General features: G+C 38.0%; 1 protein-coding gene across 1 annotated transcript in view; it reads right to left on the bottom strand.

Annotated features, from left to right (window-relative positions):
• Nucleotides 1-5,889, bottom strand: part of LOC139744713 (rab GTPase-activating protein 1-like) — a 95,773-nt gene extending 89,884 nt beyond the window's left edge. Inside the window, exon 1 of the mRNA XM_071655136.1 lies at nt 5,751-5,889. The gene's annotated coding sequence lies outside the window, so the exon portion shown is untranslated. The remainder of the gene's footprint in view (nt 1-5,750) is intronic.
• Nucleotides 5,890-20,729: the final 14,840 nt, after the last annotated feature.

Below are 20,729 nucleotides of genomic sequence, written 5' to 3'. Positions count from 1 at the left end.
GTTAGAAATGGCAAAGGAGTAGCATTTGGTAGCAAAATGTACAATACAGGTCAAAATCAAGGTCAGAGGTCAAAGAAGTCAAAGGTCAAAATTCTGTGTAGAAGTTTTGAAGCCCTCACCTAGTGCCATCACATAAAGCAAACGGAATCGAAATCGGGTTAGAAATGGCAAAGGAGTAGCATTTGGTAGCAAAATGTACAATACAGGTCAAAATCAAGGTCAGAGGTCAAAGAAGTCAAAGGTCAAAATTCTGTGTAGAAGTTTTGAAGCCCTCACCTAGTGCCATCACTTAAAGCAAACAGAATTGAAATCGGGTTACAAATGACGAAGGAGTAGCATTTTGTAGCAAAATGTACAATATAGGTAAAAAATAAAGGTCAAAGGTCAAAGAAGTCAAAGGTCAAAATTCTGTGTAGAAGTTTTGAAGCCCTCACCTAGTGCCATCACATAGAGCAAACGGAATCGAAATCGGGTTAGAAATGGCGAAGGAGTAGCATTTTGTAGGCAATGTACAATATAGGTCAAAAATCAAGGTCAAAGGTCAAAGAAGTCAAAGGTCAAAATTCTGTGTAGAAGTTTTGAAGCCCTCACCTAGTGCCATCATATAAAGCAAATGGAATCAAAATTGGGTTGGAAATGGCGAAGGAGTAGCATTTTGAAGCAAAATGTACAATATAGGTCAAAGGTCAAGGTCAAAGGTCACAACTGAAATTCTGTATAGAAGTTTCACAGCTCCCATGTAGTGCTATCATATAAAGCAAACAGAATCAAAATCGGGTTAGAAATGGCGAAGGAGTAGCATTTTGAACATTTTGATCACACACGGACGCACGGACGGACGGACAGACGGACAGACGGACAGACGGACACACACACGTACGGAGCCCGTTTCATAGTCCCCTGCTCGAACTCGTTCGGTGGGGACAAAAAGTGATATTTGAACATTTTTACTTGATCTTTTGAACTTTGACCTTTGACCTCATGACCCCAAAACTCTCACCATAAGGTCTTAATTGGGTAGTACATATACGCTAAATTTCAAGAAAATATCCTCAGGCATTGTATAGATATGGAGGAAATAGTGAAATTTTGAGCATTTGATCTTGACCTTTTGACCTGTGACCTTGAGCATGTGCGCCCAAAAGTTGACTGGCACAACTGCATCCCCTTATACACATACATGCCAAGTTCAATTAGGATACCTCAAAAAGGCTTTTAGTTTACACTGTCCACAAAATTGATTACGCACGGATGGAAGGACGCTACAACGGACGGACGGACAACCCGAAAAATGCCTCCGGCACCACTTCGTGGTATAAAAATCAGAATTGATCCTACACATTATAGCTAAACATATGATACTGCAGCTCTCCCATAGACTCACACTTAATTACGTTACACTCGCGAACCACAGCGAGTAGGGGCTTGCGATGAATTTGAGTGGAAGGAGAGTTCTGTTGACTGAACGAGAAATTTTCCTGTACAATAGATGTTCTCTGATAATCATATTTTCACGCCATCAGCTTTATTTTCCTCTAGCGATGATAGAAAAATAAATATTTAGTCTAGAAAATCCGAAGTGACTACATTGTAGCTAAACTTACGATATGGCAGCTCTCCCATAGACTGGAACACATAATTACATTACACTCTGAACCACAGCGAGTCAGGGCTTGCGATGAATTCGAGTGGAAGGAGTTTCGTTGACCGAAGGAGAAATTAACTTGTATAATAGATGTTCTCTGATAATCATATTTTCACGCTATCAACTTTATTTCATTGTTGTTGTTGTTGTTGTTGTTCATTTTCCATCTGTGAAGATGGCTGGATAGCCCATATTCAGCTACACTAAGCTGGTCTTCCATGGGGTCCAGTTGGATGTGGGGTGGGACCACTTCACCGGGTTAGACACCCTGCTCTTTGCGATGAATGAAGTGGGATCTTTTACGTGCATGAGCTGTGACTCTCTCATACACGGGACCTCCATTTTATGTCCTACGTATCTGAGGGACAGAGTGTTTTGCCTCTTGCTAGAGGGGACGGTATGTTTACACACAACATTGCTCAGTCCAGACTCGGGTTCGAACCCGGGCCGCGTGATCGTGAGGCAGACTCTTCATTCTGGAGACGATAGAAAAATAAATATTCAGTCTAGAAACTCAGAATTGATACAACCTAACCCTACGATACTGCAGTGCTCCCATACACTTACACATAAGTATGCAATTTACCTTGAGCTACGTTGAACATTTTGTGATGTCTTTATCGCAAATCTAGCGAGATGTGCATGCATATCTTCTGCGTTCCGCATGCGCTGTACTTCACAATCGCGAATTTAACCAACCACTCGCAATATTGTTGTGAAGTCAGACTCGCTAAATACACTACTCTACATTCGGGAAGCAGCGATGCACTAGAGAGCTTTAATGAAAGTTTTCTCAAGAACTTTCAATGGTACCCCCTATCATATTTGGTATCTACATAAAGTGGATGCAGTGAACTCACGAATGGCGAACTTTCACTGCATGAGGGCAGCATAAAGAGCTTTCATTCACGATCAAAGACAGGCGTGTATTTCGGCAAGTTAACTCGCCCTTGGGTTGGGATGCGGCGTGGAGCCTGGCGAGTTAAGTCGCCGTTGGTCGCGAAAGGGTTAAAACATCAAGTTGAATTGGGCCGTGGTGTTTTTCACACAGCAAACCTACAGATGGTCACCGTGACATACTGTATGTATGCCACTTGTGGTTACTATCATTAGCTCCTGGGGATTATCAAATTTGTCACTTCAAGTATTGAATTACAGTACACATCATCATTCATTTCGTCAAATAAATATGAGAAAGAATGTTGATCTACAAATTGTAAATCATGGAAGTGAGAGAAAACCTACGTGTAACTTCAGCTTGGGTCATGATCATACCATGGGAAAGGAGCAGAATATGATATCACAAAGGCACTACAAAACTCATTGAAGACATAGTCTCCTTTTTTTTTTCCAGGGTAAATAAAACGTCATACTGGATAGCACTCTATGTCTTGATTAGAACAACTATAATAATAATATAGTCTAGGATTCTACTATACGTGTGTACATATGGCATTACACTTACAATGTAAACAAACTCCAGAGACATTAAAACTTGACAGTAATAGCAGTCACTGAATTTAGCATCAGAGTCACAGGTCAGAGGTAGCTGCAGGGCAACAATCTATAAACTGTGATATTGTGTTCACATCCATTACATTTAACAGAGCAGTGTAAATGCAGTACACAAGTTACATGCAGTTCTTAAAATAATCATTATACAACACCTAAAAAGATTCTAGCTACACTGTATTTGGTTGAATGCTCATCACATGACATGCATTTAAAAGTACCATTGCATGCTGTCACTGTTGAGCCGTGAAATGTCATTCAAGCAAAAATGGATATTGCATCTAAAGCTACAGTAATGTCACCAATTAGGCCTAACATTGACTCCCATGTTAAACTCACGATCAAGCTGTAGTTTTTGCACCATTGCACACCTCTGACATCACATGAAACATACCTTTGCCATACACACTACATCCGTGACAAGCACACATCAATCAATCATTTTACTGTCAACAACTTTAACCAATCATTTTCACGTACGATCCCCCTGGAAAACAGTACTTGATTACTGACGGGGCCACCCTGTATAAATAAAACGAAATAATAATAATGATAATAATACAGACTGACTGTACTATGCCACCCATTTGACTTTGAAGGACAATTCCACCTTCATAAACATGTGGATTGAGTGAATGCAGCAATATTAAACACATCAGTGAAAGTTTGGGGAAAATCAAACAATCTGTTCAAAAGTTATGAATTTTCAATATCTGCGCAGTCACTGCTGGATGAAAAGACTACTACAGTGTACAGTGCATAATGTCACATGTGTAGAATGAAGGAAAATATAAAGAGAATTTCACCATTTTTTGGGGGAAAAAAGTGTATATTTCTTCGACTTATCACTGAGGCATGTTAAGGGTAATATTATTCTCCCCTGCTTTCAAAAAGAGGCAAGTCAAACATTCTTTTATTATGCGAGAAAAGTGAAAATATGTTGAATTCTCTTTACAAATGTTTTCTTTATATCGTTGTACACATGTGACATCAAAAGCTGTAGTCGTCTTCTCTTCAAGCAATGACTGAGCAGAAACTTCAAAAATTCATAACTTTTGAATGGATTGTCCAATTTTCCTCAAACTCTCGGCCAGATGTGTTCTAAAATATTGCTGCATTCACTCAATCCACATGTTTATGAAGGTGGACTTGAAGTTTAACAATCTTAATAAAATGGTTGCCATTTCTTTTACTAAACTTAGGGATTGGTGTGGACCACATCTGTTGATGTTAGAGGGGCAATCCAGGGATTTAGGGGCCTTGTACTGTTATGACCTTACAATGACTCTTTAGGTTACAGGATTTTTTTATTTATGATATCTTTTTATTTATGATATTTTCTTATTTATATTTTAGGTTACAGGATTGCATTCTGACATGCTCCAACTTTTGTTATTTCTGTGTGCACAATTTGGCAATGTTTATTGCAATAATTTCAGTATTCATGGCCAAAGTTGCATGGTAATGACATATAGTTGAGAAGCTAAAACCTGTGAGAACATAATTCTGTAACCCAAAATATCAATTACAGTTCCACGGTAATTATTCCAGTTTGCAGCATATTAACACTTTAAATAGCAACACTGAAAAATCTTCCACCCTCTCTGAAAGAGTCACAAGAAATAATGAATACTATCACTAATTGTATGACTTCAACAAATGCAAAGTTCTCACTCAACACGCAGGGCACCGGGCACCCATAATAAGCTCAATGGGGTTTGCATGGTCAGGTACTCGAATTTGCACACACTGCTCGATTAGGATAAAATCTCGCACCGATAATTATTGATCCCCTGCTTGAGATAACAACCGCAGCGTCCATTAATTCAAAATCATGAATGAAGGATTAAAGTTACCAGTTACCACTGGTTGCGTTCCGTTGTGTGCCAATGCCACAGCACACCGTTTGTCTCTTCTCAATCACGCCACGCAGGGAAGGGCGTTAGAGCGTTCATGTGGCGTACCGTAAGTACTTTCATTATGCACACTCACATACAACATACACACATTGCATCCATCCCAACACAAAATCTCACACACATGCACACAGCACAGTACCACGGGCACCAGAACATGCTGTCGAATCTGCGGTGCCGGTACGTGCCTGGGACCGGGTAAATTTACTCGAATTATGATGCACTGCTCGCACCGATAATATAGGGCCATAAACATTGGTAAAGCGCACAATTGCCTAGATTTCTAGCTGTACGATACCTGACATTAGATTAAAAAAATAAAAATATTTTACATTGTATTTAAACGTTAGATCTCAGTCAGCAGGACACTGACCATGGCGGCTATTCAATTGGCCATTCGCCCATAAGACCATGCTGACAAATATAATAGTAAATTAGAGTCGCCAGTAACAGGTAGAGAGTTCCTCATTCATTCAGACAGGCTTAAGTCAAGTTTAGTTCTTTTATCACCAAGAAAATGTAAACCTCTTGCTCTACAGCTACTGTCTCGTCCAGTCTCGATTCATCATGGACCCAATTTATACAGCGAGCGTATGACACACACACACAGTCAGCAGTCACACCACAGCACAGGCATTTAGAATTGTGATGATGGATACTCTTCATTTAGTACATACCTAATGTAAACCTGGATGGCTGGATCACCGTAGCATCGCATGCTAAGGATGATACCTTTCGAGAATAGAGTTCTTTCCCAAATATTAATGGTCTAGCATGTAAGTTTAGTCTAGTCGATAGATCCCAGGATCCCCTGCCCTGACCTGTCGCACATAGCACAACACACAACACAATCTTCGCAGCCCGTGTTATTTCCACCAGGCAGAACTACACACGACGTAGGATTCGTTTTGACCTGATGCACCACTTCCGGGTTACACAGCTGGATTTATGGTAGAGGGTGGGGTAAAGGCTTGCGACCGAGTTTGGCTATTTACAGTGCTGGCTTTACTCCCCTCCCTATTTGTCTGCTGATTTTATCTGATCTATCATATAGAGTAAAAAATACTTTGCTAAAACTTCTTATAATTATAATGAATCATTTGTTAATACAATAGGCATTGTACTGTCCAAAGACTTATCATTCTAAGTCTTCAAAAGACTAAAAACTTGTATATCACACCACTCTATGACGTTCGTAATTACAAGGGAGTGAGAAAAATGAATCAACGTTGAGCGTCGAGCTGTATTATCCCTGTAGGGAATGAATATGTGCAATCTGCAATGTAACGTTTTTGCATATAACATCACCTAAGAACGTTCGGCAGGCCAGGTCGAATGAGAAAAAGTGGTTCACGTTTGATCGGCGGTCTCTTTTTCGAGTAAACTTAAAGGGCGGTAAGTCTTTATAAGTACGAAATAATGTTTTCATGTGAGCAAGGCCGACACTTTCATTTTGCCGAAATGTTGCAGTTGAGATCGAGAGATGCGTGACTTTCAAGTTGAAATTTCGTGGTCGTTGGGCGGCTGGTCAGTCGATAACCGATATTACTCTGGAGTCTGCGTTTGAGTCGGCTCGACTCCTCTCGTAACTCACTGTTGTTACTGTTAGCACTCTGAGCCCGCGACCGGGGCCAGCTCCTATCCAAATCCTACTTTTAATACAGTTACGGTCTCTAAATTACTTCAGGTTCTTTCAGATGAGTAGTTTTCCTTATTGGGACACGCATTTCAGATCAGAAGCACAACACAGCAGAGATTAGACGACAAACGAACGCTACTCATATTAAAGGTAAAAGTTGATGAAAACAACAACACAACTCCTCAACTGAGGGCGCCGATCTGGTACATTTCAAGTACAATGATCAAGTCATAACGATAGCATAGATGGGTTGCTATAGTAATTTGAAACTGTTGCCACCGCGACTTGAGATGCTCACAAAAGGAAGTTCTGTGCAGCAAATCAGCGCTGGGAATCCGTGGAAAAGAGTTTATTGATAGTGTTCACTGCAGTCAGTGTCAGTTTGTGTAAAATATATTAGACAAGAGTGCATGTTGAGGGAGAGTGATGATGCTTGATGAGGATGTATGATTTTTGGTATGTGTCTAGGTCCTAGTAAGAAGTAAAATGGTGCATTTTGCATTTTATGTGATACTGTGGTCATTGATCATGGCTGAACAGTTTTAGACTATTTGTAGTATTTGACATTGGTTAGATGTCACAGCAACTTACATGTGGGCATTTTCACAGTAATGGGGTCCATTTCAAAGACACTAGGTAATCTTATGTTTCCAATGTGAATAACCACTGATAACCCACCAAACACTTTAGCACTGTATAAAGCTCACCTAGGAGAGATAACTTTGTCCAGATTTTGCTCCAAGCAGGCTATCTATAAAAATTTATTTCAAAAAACGTAAAAATAGTGAACGTATGTAACAGGTGGACAGACATTTGTGTACTAATGCATGACAGTCAAATTAAATACCTTCTATGGTAAATGAGCTTTTCTTTACCGGTACTAAAACAACTGATATGGATAAGAAGATACAATATCACCCCCAAAATTTAAATTAACTGTGCACTATAGTACACTTGTAGAAAAAACGAACGTATGTAACATGTGGACAGATGTGGACGTTACATTTTTGTCCGTCCATGTTACATACGTTCAGCCTAAACTCTAGAAAAGTACCTTAATGCACAGGTAATTTGATTTCTTTGGATGATGTTATCTCTTATCATCCATATCAGTTCATTTAGTAAACAAAGGATCATTTTCCATGGAAGATACTTAATTTGACCGTCATACATTAGTACACCAATGTCTGTCCACCTGTTACATACGTTCACATGAAATTTTCATCTTCAATTTGCAGAAATAAAAAAATATATAAGTGACTCATTTAAAGAAAAAAATATTATTCAGGAATCACTTAAAGCCATTGTATTTCATTTAGAATGTAAAGCACTGTGGATATGTCCGAAACACCAAATGTAACGTTGGGGGGTCCCATTACCTTGAAAATGTCCATGTAGTTTCATGAAGTTGTTTTACTGTACGTGTATATGATACAAGGTAAAACATACACATGACATACTTTTCAGAGCTCCGAGGCCCATAAAATTAAAATCACTTCCGGAATTTACTCACAGGTTTACATTATATATCAAAATGGTGCTTTTGAAATTACAGGCAGTCTGACTACATTATGACATCATCGTATCAATCAGTATAGTTACAGTGATTGAATAGTGTCTAGCTATCCAGACATAAGGGTAGAGTGCTAATATAATCATAACTTAACATTTGGAACAGTGTAAATTTTCAAAAAGAAAGGACACGTTCAGAAAAAGTGGCTTTCCCCCTAGTATCTACAGAACTGTCTTTATTTTCTCTATACCGGTAATCTCTATACAAACTCGTTACAATGACACTCAGATGTGCAATGCTACTGCTCTTTCATTATGTATACATGAACAGTGTATGTACGTACATGTGTATTTTTATTTTGTACTAATTGGAGAGATTTTAGCACAGAAGATTAAAAATGTCATATTTGCATTGTTTTTAGAAATGCAGCTCTGTGGCATCAAAAATCTTTCATTATACAATGTATGTGAAAGAGATCAATAGATTGCCCCTACTATTAGCTATTTTATTCTTTTTATAGTGAAAGTGAATGTTTGTACACGTATGTATGTACAGTACATGTAGTTCAAACAACTTTTTAGTTTAGAAAAGAAAATCTCCAGATACAAAATTGTGCAATTAATAGTATCCCATTTTAAATGTGTTATACATCAAAGCATGGATTGTACACTGTACCATTCATGCTTTGATACAATCACATGACCTGATTATGATTACACGTATGAGAACCATACATTTTGTATACTGCATGGTCATGTGACGACTGTGAAGGCTTGTTACTCGTGAAATGAAAAGGTGATTTCCATAGTTGAGGAAGATACTTGTAATGTGGAGAATTAATTTCAGCAAAATCAACAAGGTAGACCTGTTTGAACTCTAAATGCTGATTTTGTAAACTTCCTTTAATACAGTGGAACATAACAGTACCATACACAGAATTTTACTGTGACAGGATATTTAGTGTAGAAAGGATGCCCCATGTACTTGTCTGCATGTCATTCAGATGACAAAGATTATACTGTATACGCTATAATTTTCGCGTACATAAATTTTCGCGAATTGCCGCTGTCACACATTTTCGCGAGTGGTTAAATTCGCGATTGGGGGACCAGAGAAAATATGAAGTGGCAAAGAAAGTGTGAAATTTCAATTTACTAGCAAATAAGAATGATACTAGTTATTGTATACACTGCATGAAAAAAACTTTACCAAATTCTGCGAACTAGTAAGTTAGAATTCAACATTTTTGAAGTGGTTAAGTCCATCGCGCTAGATTTCTGATGAGTGGTCCCCTTGCGATAATGGATTGGCTCTCTACAGTATCCATAAGTAGACGTGGATGTGCTATATATGTACGTAAACAAGCTTAGCTAGCCAGTATGGTCTGTTCGGTAAGCCTTGACATGGTATACTAGTGAAATGTTCGTATCATCAAGGCAAGGGATTCATTTTGGAAGGTAATATATTCGCGTGTTGTTAATTTCGCGAATAGCTCCCGACTCGTGAAATTCGCGAAAATAAAACCCCTGCAAAATATATAGCGTATACGTATACAGTAAATGTCTTTGATTAGAATTCCATTTGATGTACGTGTATGTATACATATTTTTTTTTTTATTCACTTTTGGAACGTGTGTACACCTTGTAATGTGTGTCCGTAAACTTTTACATTCTTTGTAATATGCTTTGTATTGTTTAAAGGTAACTGTTCTGCAGTTGTGCAAAAGTTATCCACACAGTTGTACATTGTATGCTCACTTTATATGGTATAATGTATTTTTTGAAAGGAAAATATACAAGCACATGATTATACAGACTTACATGTATGATACAGCCAGATGAACTAGAGTCAGTGTGAGATGCTGAAATAGTGTGAATTATACTTTCTTGTGTATTCTGCACTTCCTGTCTTGTGCTATGTACACAATGCCTCATGCTACAAAGGCCCTAATGTGCAGGTACAAATATGCAAATGATGGGAAATTACCCATTTCCTCTCAAGCTGTACGGTTGTATGGCACAAAGGAGAGAGAAGAGTCAAATAATGAGGATTAACCCTTTAGCTCCTGCTCAATGGAGCGTGTGTACCGATACATGCAAATTATGCATGTTCTTGCAGACTCCCAGTTTCCAGTATTATGCCTTCAAGCAGCAAGTGTGTTGAACCGCAAGACTGATGAGGCAATGATTCATGCAGTGTAAAAGACAGGCATTTTCAAGAACGGCGCCAGGACTGCTCAGTCGAGGATATGGTTCTGAACAGAGCCGTCACCTGACATTTGTGACGGTGACTGGTATAGAGCTTTCTTAACCATATGCCTTCCTGATAATACACTCAGGGATAGGAGCTTTAAATCTGGTTAAAGCCAGTGAGCTGGTTCATTTGGTTTATGATTGGATGTCTTTATTTCCACCAAGTCACAGAAGTGTCAGGAGCTGAGAACAGGTAATACAGTGTACATGTATGTCAATGATATGTGTTGTAATTCTTTGCTGCGGAGACACATTGAGTATATTTTACATATTGTGTTCTTGTTTTCATGCGTACATATGTATTTTGCATCACTGTCCCTTTTTAGATTTTTCATGGTAGTTTTACCAAAAATTATGATGCTATGTACTGTAGATCTTTTATAATTGCTTCTTGTTGTTCCATGTACACAAAAATTTATCTACCGGTAAATTCTTTTTCTTCCCCTCCTCCTCCTCCATCTCCTTTATTTGTCTTCTCTCCTGTGCTTCCTATTTTTTTTAATGAAGATTCTAGTTTATTTTGTGCTGTTGTACTGAAATTGATGCACTACATTCAGTTTGATCCAGGTCTATTGCGATGATGCATTTTGTGGCTATCAGAGGAGAACAGGTACAACATAATTATTGTATGCCTGTGAAACTGCTGTGCAGTATTGTACTTATGCTTAAAAAGCCAAGCATCATTTCAAAACCTGTAAAAAATTCTTTCTCTTTGCAAGTCTCTTAACAATTTAATCACTGTTTATGGTGGTATTCATTTTTATAGTGGAAGATTCAAATACACTGTAAGATAAAGTTTCATGCTGCTACATGCAAAAAGTATATTGTTAGAACTATACAGTACATGTATGCTGTAATGGAGAGGAGACTATACTGAAAGGACGTGGTTAACTGGCTCATTTGTATTTATGATCCCTGAAGTGATAGATTTGCAGAAATGTAAATGTCATACAATTTGTACATGTATATGGAATGAAAGTAAGAGAGCCAGTACGGTAAAACATCTGACTTGACCCAAATATTAATTGTTTAAACCATTCAAAGTTACAATGTACATGTAGTTGTATGTACACTGTAGCTTTGCTTTTCTCCAAATAAGAGCTATATTGCCAATATTGCCCATGTGTACTTTATTCTTCAACTACATTGTATGTTGTACATGTGTTCTGTAAATAATACACAAATTAGTAAATAAGTTTACAAAGGAACTTAAACCATTCTTTACAGCTGAAATGCAGCTGATCAGTGGAATTTTTGTACTCAAGGAATAACAATTTGAAAATGAAATGCTATTTTTTCAAGAGCATTTTCTATGAGAAAACTTTCACAGTGCTAGAGACACAGCAATACATTGTTTTGTACAGTGCACTAATGTGTGTGAACATGACCATGTTTTCAAGGAATTTTTAAAGCATGAGAGTACAAACAAGAAAAGCACTCGATATCGTGGACCTCTGCCAAGCCACTCACACATGCTGAAAGTCACCCTATTTCTCAATGATAAAGAAGCCTTTCTAGTGTCTAATGTCTACCTCATTTAAGCTTCCTGTTACACCTTGAGCATGTGCTCATCAACAGCGTGCGTATGCACACCTCAAATACTATGTACGCGCAGCTTGAACTCCCTTATTTGTTTGCCCAATTTGCCAATGATAATCTTTCAAAAATAGTAAGAGAAAAAAAAATTCCCGGATCCAGATTGTGGGCGGGATCTGTACCAAATTCAGCTATCGGTTTCTTGTGTCATTATCAACTTTTCCTGTAAGATTCATCCAAATTATTTTGTGAACGGACAAACCTACAAAAACATAACCTCCAGAGGTACATGTAATTACTGACAACTTGTGAAGATAGTCGTGTACATTGTCAGAGAGGATGTCTTGGAAATACATTGTACATGTATGTTAACAACTTTTTCTACACAGGTACAGTACATGCATTTGTTTAATACAATTGATTCAGTATTCAATAATAATCATTAGTTATTGAAATATTTTTGTACACATCAAGAATTATGCACTGTGTGTAATGAAGTGCTACCATCACACATTACACAGTGATGTATACACATGTAGAAGGGGTGCTGCTGGTCATTATTGACAGTGTGTTACGACTGTTGCACTTGCACATGTTTTTTTGAATGTCTTAGGCCAAGTAAAAAAAGAAACCAGTTTCTCGTCCTCGCGCGCATCGATTTTGGCCGCCGCATCGATTTTTTTACTATTTACTATTTTCAAAATGGCGCTGAAAATACCAAGAAATTCATAATTCTCGTCCCAGCCCGCTCCCCGCCCGCATCGATTTTCAGTTGCCGCATCAACTTTTTTGATATTTACGTAATTTGCTACGTATTTTTACGCTCTTGGTGCCCAGCGGGAATGCGATGATTTCATGAATCATTTCGGCTGTAATCTTGTACACATGTACAATGTATGATCGTTGCGCCCAAATGGATTGATAATGCGTTCTCAGTATTTTCTTCCAAAAATCTCTTCGTGTTTTGTACGACCGTTCTTGAAAATATGCGACAGGATTGAATGTGGGAGGTTGTCATCCTGTTTACGCAAATCTGTACCAGATCTATTCAAACTAATAAATGCGTTTGTCTCTTTTTCTGATTTAGGTTAACATGCGTCATTCAATTTTTTTTTTTTTTTTTACGCTATCACCTGGCGAGATCGCGATGATTTCAGAGTAAAATACGTGCGTTGTTTATACCGCTAACTTGCGAGGTATATTTCACGCTGTTGGTGCCCAGCGGGAATTCGATAATTTCATGAATCATTTGTCTGTAATTTTATTCAATGTATGATCGTTGCGCTCGAAGGGATTTAAAAATGCGTTCTTTATTTTCTTCCGAAAATCTCTTCGCGTTTTGTATATCCGTTCTTGAATTGTTGAATGCGTTTGTTTCTATTTCCGAGCACCAATTAAGAGGTTAACATGCGTTATTCAACATTTTTTACGCTACTGTCACCCTGCGAGATCGCGATGATTTCATTAATTATTTCGGCTTTAATCATACACACTCATATTTAAATTATCATTCGTTAAATGATAATGAGCAAATCCAGATCTATTCAAACTAATACATGCGTTGGTTTCTTTTTCCGAGCACCTATTACGTAGCTTAACATGCGTTATTCAACTATTTTCACTCTACTGTCATCCGGCAGGATCGCGATGATTTCACTAATTATTTCTGCTTTGATCATACACACTCATATTTAAATTGTCATTTGTTAAATGATAATGAACAAATCCAGATCTATTCAAACTAATAAATGCGTTTGCTTCTTTTTCTGAACACCGATTAAGTATAGGTTAGAATGCGTTACTCAACTATTTTAACGCTACTGTCACCCGGCGGGATCGGGGCGATGATTTTATTATTTCGGCTTTAATCATCCAAACTCATATTTGCTCAAAACCAGCAAAAGAACTGGAAGTCGGAACTAAAACTGGAAAGGATATAATGATGAGTTGCACACGCATTCCAATTGTCCATTTTTGGTCACAATCTTATTGTCGCTACATGAAAAGTTTTTGAATGCGTTATCTATTTTTTTCTCGTTGCGCTGTGGTCTGACCTCATTATCACGCACGCGTTTCTCGCGAAAAAGAAAATCGAATGATTATGTTTAATAATTTAGTAGGAACATCGGAAGGTGTTCCTGTGTCTTATCGCGTGATTAAGAAGAAAACATGGAAGGAACGGTTCTCTGCAAAACAGAAAAAGACGTGGATAGCGAGATTTCGGTTTCCAATGTTTAATTTGTCGCGTGTTTGAAAGCGGCAATTTGGTCAAGAAATGGAACCTCGTTATATCCGATCAAATTGCTTATGTTTTTCTTTATCATGATTTGCCGAAATTGTCCTCGTTATAACCGGAATCTCGTTATAACCGAACTCGTTATAACCGATTCATTCTGCCATTTAGGTTTACACGCAAAGGAAAACGGGACCGACGCGATCACCTCGTTATAAGCGGTTCCTCGTTATAACCGAACGCGTTATAACGGGGTTTCACTGTAGTAGAGGAGACCAGCCAGCCAGCATAGCATGCGTTATGGAGCTGGAAAAAAAAAAATCTTGGAGTGATGGAGAGAACCGATCTCAAGCGCACGTGTGCACAGCGAACGGCTTTAAATAGTGAATATAGTATTCAACTGGTTCGTACTCTGTCTTTCAGTAAAAAGGAAATCAGGTGGTTGTTTCACAAGGTTGACAATTGGTAGTACTCTCTGCGGCATTTTAAATCCTTGAGCTAATAAGTTTTCATATGAGAAAAGATCTAACTCAATAAGTGTGTGTTGTGTTGAAAGGCACAAATAATGCTATGCATTTCCAGAGATAATGGTTGGATTCATAGGTTCAACAAGTGATGAATAAATGTCACTATTTTATGTTAAAAAACATTTTTTCCATACCCTTGATATGACTGAATGAATACAGTCACAGTGTAGTTAAATTGGTATACTTGTCATGCATAAACAGCAATATACGCAGATTTGGTATAAAATTGTGCATATAAGTGGTTTATATCACTGCTGCTTCTTGGTAGCACTGTAATGATGGCCATGGAAGAAATGAAGGGAGAATGTGACTTACCTTCACAGGTACATATTTTACTACATATGTAGTTTGGGTATACAATCATTCATCATCCAAATGATAAGTGATTATCAAATGTCTTTTTAGAACATGAAGAAACATCTTTAAATGTTTAATGCTATAATGCCATATCAGTATCATTTTGATATTCATCTGCAATTGTACAAGCCAGTTTCCAGTTGAATGTGCTACAATTGTACTGTGAAGAAATGCAGATACATACCAGCTGTGTGGACACAAGAAGTCACAAACACAAAATTTAATGAAAAATAAAGCAGTGTTTTGAATAGCATGGAATTTATTTCAGTCGTACATTTGTTGAAAGACATGTTTTATACCTGTTTCAATTAATAGCACAATACATCAGAATTGCAGGTACACTGGTATCAGAAATGTCATTACAACACTAAATACCAGTATTAAGATGGCCATTTTCCCTTCGACATCTGTAGTGGAAAGAAAAAGCAAATGTATATCTGCATGCATGAAGTTTCATTTCAAGTATGGTACATATATCTATTTGTTTGAAAATGCACAGAGTGCAGGCAAGACATACACTTGGGACCTGGTCTCTCATAACACAGCTACCAAAGTGATATTTCATTTCATAAATTGGATATAGAAAATAGTAAAGCCCTCTCTCGTTACCTTTCTCAGAATTACCGGACGAGAAATACATATTACTTTCATTTTGACAATCCTCGAAAAAATAGTAAGATATCAAATAGTAAGGACCTCCCTCATCGCCTTGCTCAAAAAACCCGGACGAGAAACTACTTTCTTTTTTTACTTGGCCTTATTTACTGTAAAGAACATATTAGATTTAGGCACATAGGATTTGTTGAAATAATGTGACTGATCCATAGTCCTGTGTTATTTACAGCTTCACAAGTTTTTGGTTGGACACTGGTAAGAGGACAAGTTCACCTCCACATACATGTGGATTGAGAGAATGCCACAATATCAGTAGAACACAGTCAGTAAAAGTTTGAGGAAAAATTAGACAAGCCATTTAAAAGTAATGGATTTTTAGGAGTTAATTGCTGCCATCACTGGATGAAAAGACTACTACAGCTTATGATGTCACATGCGTAGAACGATACAAAGGAAATATAAAGAAAATTCAGTTGACATGTTTTCACTTATTCTCTCATAGTAAAAAAGCACTTGTCTTGCCTCTCTCGGAAGGCAGGAGGATTTATATCACCCTTAACATACTGTATGCCAGTGACAAGTCGAGGGAATGTGTACTTCTTTTCAAAAAATTGATTTTCTTTTTTCAAAAATATGCTTTGTGTTTTCCTTGTGTCGTTCTATGCAAGTGACATCTTAAACTGAAGCAGTCTTCTCATCCTGCAGTGACTGCATAGAAACTTTAAAAATTCAAAACTTTTGAAGGGATTATGCCAGATTTTCTTCAAACTTTCACTACGTAATGTGTTCTACTAATATTGCTGCATTCACTCAATTCACATGTGTATGTACTAGAGTAAAGTGAACTTGCCTTTTAAATGTACATGTACAAATGTACACCATCTGTGTGTTCTCATGCAGAGAGCAAATGAAGTACAATCTGTACTTACACGGTATTTTCAAGCTCTGTAAGACCTTTAATGCAGGAGATCACCGGTAGTCATGATTCCCTTCCTTTTTCTGTATACATGTGACATTTATAATGTAAATGTACACAGATTTATAGTGTTGTGTCTTGTGTGTTAATTTAATTTGTATTGGAGCGATGGTTGATAGGGCTTTTTTCCAGTAGTTCCGCTGTGCAGAGCCATGGATTTCCATGTGTTCTTGCGTGAAGGACAGTTTGCGTGCCTCATTTGAGGTAAGAGGAACACTGTGGCCAACCATGAGGCGGTGAAAGCCTGACGTCATGGTTCCCATGGCAACAGCATTAGCACTGAGCCCTCACAATTGCAACCCTGATATTTTTCCCCTACCTGCCTGTGATGTACAACTTGTATCACTGTTACATGTACACTTGTTTCTCTTCTATTTCTTCAGTTTTGCTCTTCAGTTCTTACTTGATATTTGTCTTTCTTTTTAATAATTTTTTTTCTCTTTTCTCCCTTATTTTTTTAAAAATGACTCTTTAATATTGTAAATCATGTTCTCTAGATTTTGTTACTGTTGTAGAGTAATATACAATGTCGTGCATAAAGTACAGTATGTGCAATGTGCAATACATGTATGTACCAGTGCTTTAAGGTATTAGGAGAGGATCGTAATATCTTGAATACCGTTACATAAGATTCATAATTCTTTCATACCATACACTGTTTAGTGTGTTTTTTAAAAAAAGTCAAGGGTACATCTCCATTGTGGAAGTTTCCACTTCGTTGATGTCATTTATTTAAAGCATCGTGTAGAGTCTTCTCAGACAAATGCTTTCTTTGGTTGTTTAGTTTTCTCTTCTCCTTTCCAGTACATGTAAGTCACATAATATCCTTGTCATTCCATGTCATCCACTTTGCTTTCACTGCCACAGAGCTTGGCATATCTTGACCTCGTTTCCTTAGTATTGCATTTTGCGTGTTCCAGATACCGCACACCCTTGCCATCTTCTAAAGGCTGAGTGGCGTTTTTCCTATTTTTGTCCTCATTGTGAAGACATGGATTTTTATTTTCCTCTCTGTCTTTTTAATCACATCATCCTGAAGTCAGTGTGTCTGTGGCCTGAATTCAGTCGTGGCCTTCATCTTTCTTGCTCTTTTCACTTGGATGATGCAGTTCTGGGCCAACTTTGTGTCATTTTCATCAGTTCTCCCTCAATTTTACCTCTCAACATACCTCTTTGTACATCTTCCTTTCATGTTACACACCAAACATCTCTTCACATCTCTTTGTTGTTGTTTTGTTATTTACTTAGTAATGTCTCTTCTCTTTTTCTCTCCCTGTATGTCCTATTCTCTGTCTAAGACCTTTTGTTACTTGTCATATCTTCCCATTGCCTGATACAAGATCAGGTTCACTCTTACTCCTTCTCACATATCTCCTTTCGCCACACACATTCAACACCATCCATTCGCCTCTTCTGCCTCTGACTATTTTAGGCTCCTTAAACAAATAGCGCACATTTAAGTTCTCGAGGCGCAAAACAATCGTGATCTGTGTGGAATGCTGGCGTGTGTAGTTCATTATAGCTGCAAAGCTTATTATTTGCATTTGTCGCAATTGGGTGCATGATATTGTGGAGGAGAGTGGTGATGGAAAATATGGCAGCATGAGAAGGAGAAAGAATTAAGGAGACTGCTGGAGATTGCCATTGATCTACGTCTACCTCAGCTTCAACCTTTGTGAGCAGATAGAGTGTACTGATCAGGAGGCAGAGAAGACGTTTGTTTGCGTTTGAAGCAAATGCTGCCAAATGAAAGAAGGAGCAACAGTATTCACTTTCCTCTTTCGCTCGCATCGTGAAGTTTAACCACAACCCATGCCAAGCTATCGATTTCTGGTGCTGTAATACGTGCCATGTGAGGAATGTGACTGACTGTGTAGTTGCTCCTTGGTGAAGGGGAGGGGAAAGTGGCTGTTATATAATTGAATCCTGGCTGTTTGATAGGATCCACGTCACACATCCTGCAACATGTGATCTTGTCAGCTGGAACCGGTGGCCACCAAAGAGACAGAGCATTTATCAAGTGCATCATGTATACAGTGAGCCTCCAGGCTCATTAACATGTCTCGCTGGTGAGGCTGGTGAGAGACCGAAAAGTGGATGCCGGTATTCCACCAGCAAAAAGAGGGGAATGATTCTACAATGGACTCACCTGGCAAGGACTATCCCCCAAACCAGCAGATTCTATAATGGGTGAATTCTGCTCCTCGGAGCTATTTTCTCTGTAACGCTGAGCATCTCTTTTTCCTGTATCCAAACTCTCCCACCTACCCCCACCCCCCGTCTCATTTTCCTCTCATCTACTTGTTTCGTGCTTATATCTCTTCTGTCTGCCGCACTGATGCATCACTGAGATTGAGTGCTGCCTGCTTCTGTTTTTCTCTTTGGAGCGTTGATACGAAGAGGGTTATGCCAGTTTGCCCATTTCTAGACGACCATCCCGATCTCTTCTTGCTGCTGCTCCTGTTCCTTGGCACGCTGTATGCTCTCTGTTATCTGCTGGGATATCTCATCCTCTATCTTGTAGAGCAGAAGAGTAAGTCATAAAATGTACCGATACACCAGAGATTGTGCAGTGTACCTACCTAGTTTGATAACCAAATAGATATTGATTAGCCATATAACTACAGGAGATGTAAGTATCATAGATGACAGTAAAATATACACATATACATTACATTACTTACAATTCTTGAGAGATTGTTGTATTGCCTTTTCACATTGTATTCACCTGAGTAATTACTAATTGTAGGTAACAGTGGGTTTTTTCTTTTCTTTTTTCTTCTTTACTGTTTGTAGAATACTGTAAAAGCTGTTATTTTTGCAAGGGTTCAATTTTTATGAATTAAATATGGCCATTGATTTACCAACATGCAAAAATATTGCCATATACAGTACAGTAAATTGGCAAAGTAAAAGATAGCATACAGACTGTAATTATTATATGATGTGTCATTGAATCAAGAAAACATCTCTCGAAAATGTATGTCAAAATATATACAAATGTAAGAGCTTTTACAGTATGTTTGATACCCAAAATGAATGTGTCTTAGTTTTAGTCGAGGAGCAGAAATATTGAGAATGCACAATGGAATGATAGCATGGTTTATTTGAGTATTTTCCATCAGGCATTCCCTTGTACAATGTACATTGTACAATGAGTGTACTACATGTATGCAGTTGTAGTCTTTTACAGTTTTACATACTGTGATTACTCTCCTATGAATATCGTGAACATTGAAAGTATACATTTTTACTAATTCTAAGTGTTCAAAACATGACACAAGCATCATAGATACTGTATGCATGTTAGTACCATGCTATAAGAATGTCATAATTTTACAGTAAATATGATATGTGCATTAGCATTCTGCACGACTGCTGATGGCAGATGTTTGGTGCTTCATGCTAGGCAGTGGTTATCCACAGTAGATGTAAAGTAATTAACGCTACATGTCAGTGCAGTGTGTGTGTGATGTATATTTCCTGTGCGTACATAACATACTGTAGTGTTGCTGTTGTGATAGTGATGCCCAGTGCCATGTGTTGAATACCGATGAATGACTGAATCATGTGAATGTGTCCTCATGTGATCAGGGTGACTGGATCAGGGCCCCTTTCTGACATGGTCATGATTTATGATAATGTTGATATCATAGAGGTATATCTGTACTAGAAAACATTATTAAGCCTTTAACATACGGTAACATGTCTTTTATATTTTAGTTGTCACTGTACATCAATTGCTGTAGTGCAATATTTGCATTGATTGTGATTTGCCTGTTATGGAGACAGCCATTTCTGTGCCGAAAAACCTACAGATAGACGATAAGTTCTGTTCATTTTTGTAGACCTTCAGCAAAGTTCTTATAGTATATTGAGTGATAAGAGCTCTAGCAAGTGTGATCAGACAATGTAGAATGTTCAAGTTACAGGTCAGCATTGCAGCAGGAATTGTAGTGTGAAACTTTCATACTACATTACACCATCCACCTTTACAAATTGGTAGT

The sequence above is a fragment of the Diadema antillarum genome, unplaced genomic scaffold (assembly GCF_040938485.1).
Source record: "Diadema antillarum isolate AM-2024a unplaced genomic scaffold, OU_Dant_1.0 seq00001204_RagTag, whole genome shotgun sequence".
Lineage (NCBI taxonomy): Eukaryota > Metazoa > Echinodermata > Echinoidea > Diadematoida > Diadematidae > Diadema > Diadema antillarum.
This window is presented reverse-complemented; position numbering and strand designations above follow the sequence as displayed.